The sequence below is a fragment of the Lathyrus oleraceus genome, chromosome 2, assembly GCF_024323335.1.
Source record: "Lathyrus oleraceus cultivar Zhongwan6 chromosome 2, CAAS_Psat_ZW6_1.0, whole genome shotgun sequence".
Classification (NCBI taxonomy): Eukaryota; Viridiplantae; Streptophyta; class Magnoliopsida; order Fabales; family Fabaceae; genus Lathyrus; species Lathyrus oleraceus.
In genome coordinates this window covers 70127177-70133098 of record NC_066580.1, presented here as the reverse complement: position 1 = coordinate 70133098, position 5922 = coordinate 70127177, and the positions used below count along the sequence as shown (strand labels likewise).

Genomic DNA, 5922 nt, shown 5'->3' with positions numbered 1-5922 from the left:
TTATTTTTGGTGAGGGCATGATATGATAATAAAAAATAATTCTATTTGACTTTAATATATACATTATTCAATTATTTCTATTAATTTATTGATACAAAATATAAATTAATTTTTATTTATGAAAATAAAATCAAATATAATTCCAAATATTAAACAAACAGTGCAATCGTTCCTAAGAGGTAAAAAACCCTCAAGATAAATACCTAGTTGATCACACTGAAAAACACCGCGTATATGAATTGGATTGCACATGTTTATTAGGTATTTATTATCATTTTGCTTGTGTTATGCTTTATTTTTTGTTCTTTTCAGGTATTTAGCTCTTTCAGGACCTTTTTCAAAGAAACGAAGCAAAAAGACCAAAACATTAGGGTTTTTCGGCAAATATTGTACTCATGGCGTTCTGCATGGCGGCCGCTATAGGAGAAGCCATTACACATCAGCCCTCAACCAGGAGGAAACTGCCATGATCCCATAAACTTCCCCATTTACTCACATGGTGGGCGCCATGGAGGGGTGGCGGGCGCCACCTTTGAATTGCACGTTCCCACTAAAGAGAAGTTGAAGGGCATCCTGGTCTTTGCATGCTGATGAGTTCCTCTATAAATAGGTCATTCTAGTTCAGTTCCAAATCATCCAACTTAGTTTACAACACTAAGACTATAATATCATCTGTGAAAGCGATAATCCGTCATATCGAGAGGTTATCGTACCTTAGTGAAATTGAGTTGGAGCACTTTGATTTTGTTGTCGTCTTTATTTTCAAAGTAAAAGGTTTATTTACTTCCTTGTACCAGATTTAAAGCCTTTGTTTGGAGAAGGTTCTAATTTAATCTCCTTTTTATTTTACTTGTCATGCTTTACTTTATTTAATTCCTTGTTATGCTTTACTTTATTTAATTTCCTGCCATTGTCGTTACTTTATTTAATTTTCTCGCTATTATCTTTATTGCTCGTTTTAATTGTTTTAAACGCTTTACTTGTACTTCACGCCTTACATTCTATACTTCTTTTCATCATGTTCAACATCGTTGTATTTGTTTGTATTACCATGTCAGGCTAAATCTTTCAAAGGTTAGAATGTAAGGATCGCGGTTAAAGAGATGTTTCACATATTGCATCTGTAGAAATGCTTTAGGGGATGTTTTGATTTTTAATTCGATTTTTCTGAAACAAACTTAGATAATTTTAACTACTCAAGGAGTGCGAAAGCACCCTGGCTTAGTTAACTTGGAATTTTTATCACTTTAAGGAAAAACGATTTTTGAAACTGTTTTCGGAGGCGTTGATAGATTTAAAATCAGGAAACTCCTTGGGTAAACTTTCTGAATCAAAATCACTTTTCAACTAAGCTTACGAGTCTTATTTCTTAAAAATAGGTTTACTACTTTAGCGTTTTGTGCACCTTTTATAAGTGACAATAAAAGGCCTTAATTTAAGGGTAAACTCGATTCTGAATTCGCGAAAGCGGCATTTTCTGTTAAGTGGATTCTTTTCAAGAGTAAAAAATATTACCCCATAAGTAGTTCTATTTAGACAGTCGAAACATCGTTTAACTAACGTGAAATACATTCAAGCCTATCTTTATCTGCACTGTATTTGTCATTTTCTTTATTTACAGTTATTTTGCAACATCAATATTTCATTTGTACCGCCTTAGATAAACATCTTAACAACAGTAATCGATAGATTGACGATTTGGTCTTTATGGGATCGATAATCTTTTATATTACAATCGCGCGATTCGTGCACTTGCGAATACAGCGATCAAGTTTTTGGCACCGTTGCCGGGGACCAACTTCGTCAAATTTTGTACCATGTTGTTACACCGTCTAGACTAAGGCATTATTATCCGGTAAATGTGAAGAACCTGTAGTACAGGAAATTTAGTAGATCCTTTAGCGGAACCCGAACGTTACACTCGTACACGCCTCTTACTCGTCTGAATTAAGAAAGCTATGGCCGAGAATCGCGATCGGAGACCTCGTAAGGAATTTTCCCAACCCTATGACGAGGAACCTAGTTCTAGTATAGTAAACCCTCTCATTACTGCCAACAATTTCAAACTAAAACCACCTTTACTGCAATTAGTGCAACAAAACCAATTCGCGGGTCTCGCTACTGAGAACCCAAATTAACACTTAAAAGTCTTTATCCAACTGGCCGACACCTTTAAATCCAACGGTGCTTCACCTGATGCGATTTGTTTAAGATTATTTCTTTTCTCCCTCAGAGATAGAGAACGTTCATGGCTAGATTCATTTCCAGCTAACTCAATAATTACCTGGGATGACCTTAGGGGAGTATTCCTTGCTAGATATTTCCCCCTAGTAAGACTGTTGTTCTTCGAAACCAAATAACTAGATTTACTCAAAACCAAGGAGAATCACTTTTTGAAGCTTGGGAAAGATACAAGGAGCTGTTAAGAGTCTGTCCACACCATGGCCTAGAACAATGGTTGGTTGTTCATACCTTCTACAATGGACTCCATTATAACACAAAGATGAGGATCGACGCTGCCGTTGGTGGCGCGTTGATGAACAAACCTTACCTTGAAGCTTGTGACCTAATTAAGTATATGTCCCAAAACCATTACCAATGGGGAACTCAACGAGCATCAATAGAGAAAAAGGAGACCCAAGGTGGAATACATGAGATAAGTTCTATGGACATGATGCAAGCGAAAATGGACGCTTTACCCCTTAAGTTCGAACATATTTCTACAAAGTCTAACACCGCAGCGGTAGTCCACACAGAGTGTGAACTTTGTGGATCTAAAGGACAAGAATCGGCAGAATGTAACCTTTTGAACGACCTGAACACCGACCAAGTGAGTTATGCCCAAGGTAACCCATTTTCAAACACTTACAACCTTGGATGGAAGAATCACCCGAATTTTTACTATAAAAACCAGAACCCTATCCAAAACTATGCACATCAAAGACCACAAGGTTTTCAAGCCCAAAAACCAAATCAACCTATGCAAGTTGTGCCCCAGAAGCCTAACCTTGAGAAGATCATGGAGAACTTTATATCAGGCTAGACTCAGCAAAATAATGAATTCCTAAACCAGAACATTCACATAAATGAACTGATAACGCAATTAGGGACTAAGGTTGATCAGATAATTACTCATAATAAGATGCTTGAAACCCAAATCTCACAGGTAGCACAAAACCAAGCCCCGCAAACTACACTTGGAGGACAATTCCCTGGACAACCTCAACTCAACCCTCAAGGGCAAGTTAACGCTATCGCATTACGAAGTGGGACCGCTTACGAAGGGCCTTATAACCCAACAATGAGCGAGTCCAAAGCTTCTAAAGAAAATATACCTACCAACCCGGGAGAGGAACCAGTGGAACCCAAAAAACAAACCGACCAAGAAGGAGAAGCCAAGGTTAAAAAATACAAACCACCACCCCCGTACAAACCACCAATCCCATATCCACAAAGACTTAAACAAACCAAAATCAATAACCAATACCAAAAGTTTATAAAAGTAATAGAGAAGCTTCATGTAGAGATTCCTTTCACCGAACCCATCACCCAAATTCCATCTTATGCCAAATTTCTCAAGGACATCTTAACCAACAAGCGTAGGCTTGACGATCCCAAACCTTTGGAATGAAACTTTATTTCCAAGAATAAACTTGCTAAGAAGGAGAAAGACCCTGGGAGTTTTTCTATACCTTGCATTCTAGGGAGTCATATGATCGACAAAGCTTTCCTAGACTTAGGCGCTAGTGTGAGTTTAATGCCCTTAGCTGTGTGTAAAAGGTTAAACTTAGGAGAATTACAACCAACTAAGATGTCCCTCCAATTAGCCGATAGATCTGTTAAGTATCCTGTGGGCATATTAAAAGACATCCCTGTTAGGATCAGTCAACTTTATATCCCGATAGACTTTATGGTCATGGATATCAAGGAAGACGACGATATCCCTATCCTTTTAGGTAGACCATTTTTATCAATAGCCGGAGCTATAATAGATGTTAAAAGAGGAAAATTAACTTCCAAAGTAGGAGATGAAAAGATATAGTTTATTCTTTCAAAGTTCCTGATGGCACCAATCATAGGAGACACATGTTACGCGATTGATATCATAGATGAATGCATAAGGGAATTTGATCAAGAAGAACATATGATCGAACCATTTTCAAACCCGAATGAAAAGGATGACGAGCTAAAGGAAACGGAACCTCACACTAATGAATGTTTGGCCCTTACTCCAGACCTTTCGCCAAACTCTCAAAAACCATCTCAAGAACTTAAGGAATTGGCCAAGAACCTAAGATACGAGTTTTGGATAAAGAAATGAACCACCCAGTAATAGTTAGTGCCACCTTAAACCAAGACGAGACAAACCAACTCTTGAATGTTTTACGAAGATACCCCTCTGCCTTAGGATACAACATCTCTGATTTAAAAGGTATAAGCCCATCTGTGTGTATGCACAGGATTTCGCTAGAGGAGGATTCAAAACCTTCCAGAGAACATCAGAGAAGAATCAACCCTGTAATGAGTGAGGTGGTAAAGAAGGAAGTCCTTAAACTGCTAGAAGCTGGTATAATCTATCAGATCTCCGATAGTAAATGGGTAAGTCATGTACATGTGGTGCCCAAAAAAGGAGGCATCACAGTCGTGCAGAACGAGAAGGGCGAGCATGTGGATAAACGTATAGAAGGCGGACGGCGTATGTGCATAGACTATAGGAAACTAAATAAGGCAACTAGGAATGACCATTTCCCCCTTCCATTCATAGATCAAATGCTTGAGCATCTTGCCAGACACTCTTACTTTTGTTATCTAGATGGATATTCTGGATTTTTACAAATACCCATATACCCCGAGGATCAAGAGAAAACAACCTTCACCTGTCCTTACGGAACATTTGCTTACAGACAAATGATGTTTGGACTTTGCAATGCGTCAACTACTTTCCAATGTTGTATGATGTCAATCTTCGCAGATTACCTCGACGAAATTATGGAAGTGTTCATGGATGATTTCTCGGTATGTGGGTTTGACTTTGAGAATTGCCTCATTAATCTTGAGAAAGTCCTTGAAAGATGCATAGAAGTTAACCTTGTATTAAACTGGGATAAGTGCCACTTTATGGTTAAAGAAGGCATAGTGTTAGGACATATAATATCTGAAAGAGGTATTGAGGTCGACAAAGCAAAGATAGAAGTAATAGAAAACCTTAACCCTCCTAAGACTGTTTGAGAAGTCTGAAGTTTTCTTGGACACGCCGGTTTTTACCGACGCTTTATCAAAGATTTCTCTAAAATAACAAAACCCCTTACCGGCCTCTGATGAAATACATTGAATTCATTTTCAATGAAAAATGTATCGAAGCCTTTAATCACTTAAAACAAGCGCTAATTTCAGCACCCATTTTACAAACTCCAGATTGGAGTCAACCTTTTGAAATAATGTGTGATGCTAACGATTTTGCTGTAGGAACTATTTTAGGATAAAGAAAAAAAAAGAAATTACATGTGATATATTACGCTAGTAGAACCCTAGATGCCGCTCAACTCAATTGTACGACAACAGAGAAGGAACTCCTAGCTGTAGTTTTTGCAATTGATAAATTTAGGCCTTATCTTGTCGTATCTAAGATTATAGTCTGTAAAGACCATGAAGCTATTTGTTACCTTCTAAGCAAAAAGGATGCGAAACCTAGGTTACTCAGATGGATCTTTTTGCTACAAGAGTTCGACTTAGATATCCGAGACAAAAAAGTAACAAAAAACGTAGTTGCTGACCATCTTTCCAGACTAGAGCATTTGAAGCCATACCATTTACCTATAAATGATGATTTCACCTATGACTGATTGATAGCTAAGTTAGATGTTGTTCCCCTTGAACCTGATAAAGACAACTTTGGAACAATTTCAGAGATTACCAGAGTAC

General features: G+C 37.8%; 1 non-coding gene across 1 annotated transcript; it reads right to left on the bottom strand.

The window, feature by feature from the left end:
* Positions 1-2341: 2341 nt before the first annotated feature.
* LOC127125012 (small nucleolar RNA R71) lies at positions 2342-2448 on the bottom strand. Its single transcript, XR_007804479.1, has one exon. It is a non-coding gene; the product is annotated as a small nucleolar RNA R71 (small nucleolar RNA).
* Between the last annotated feature and the right edge of the window lie 3474 nt (positions 2449-5922).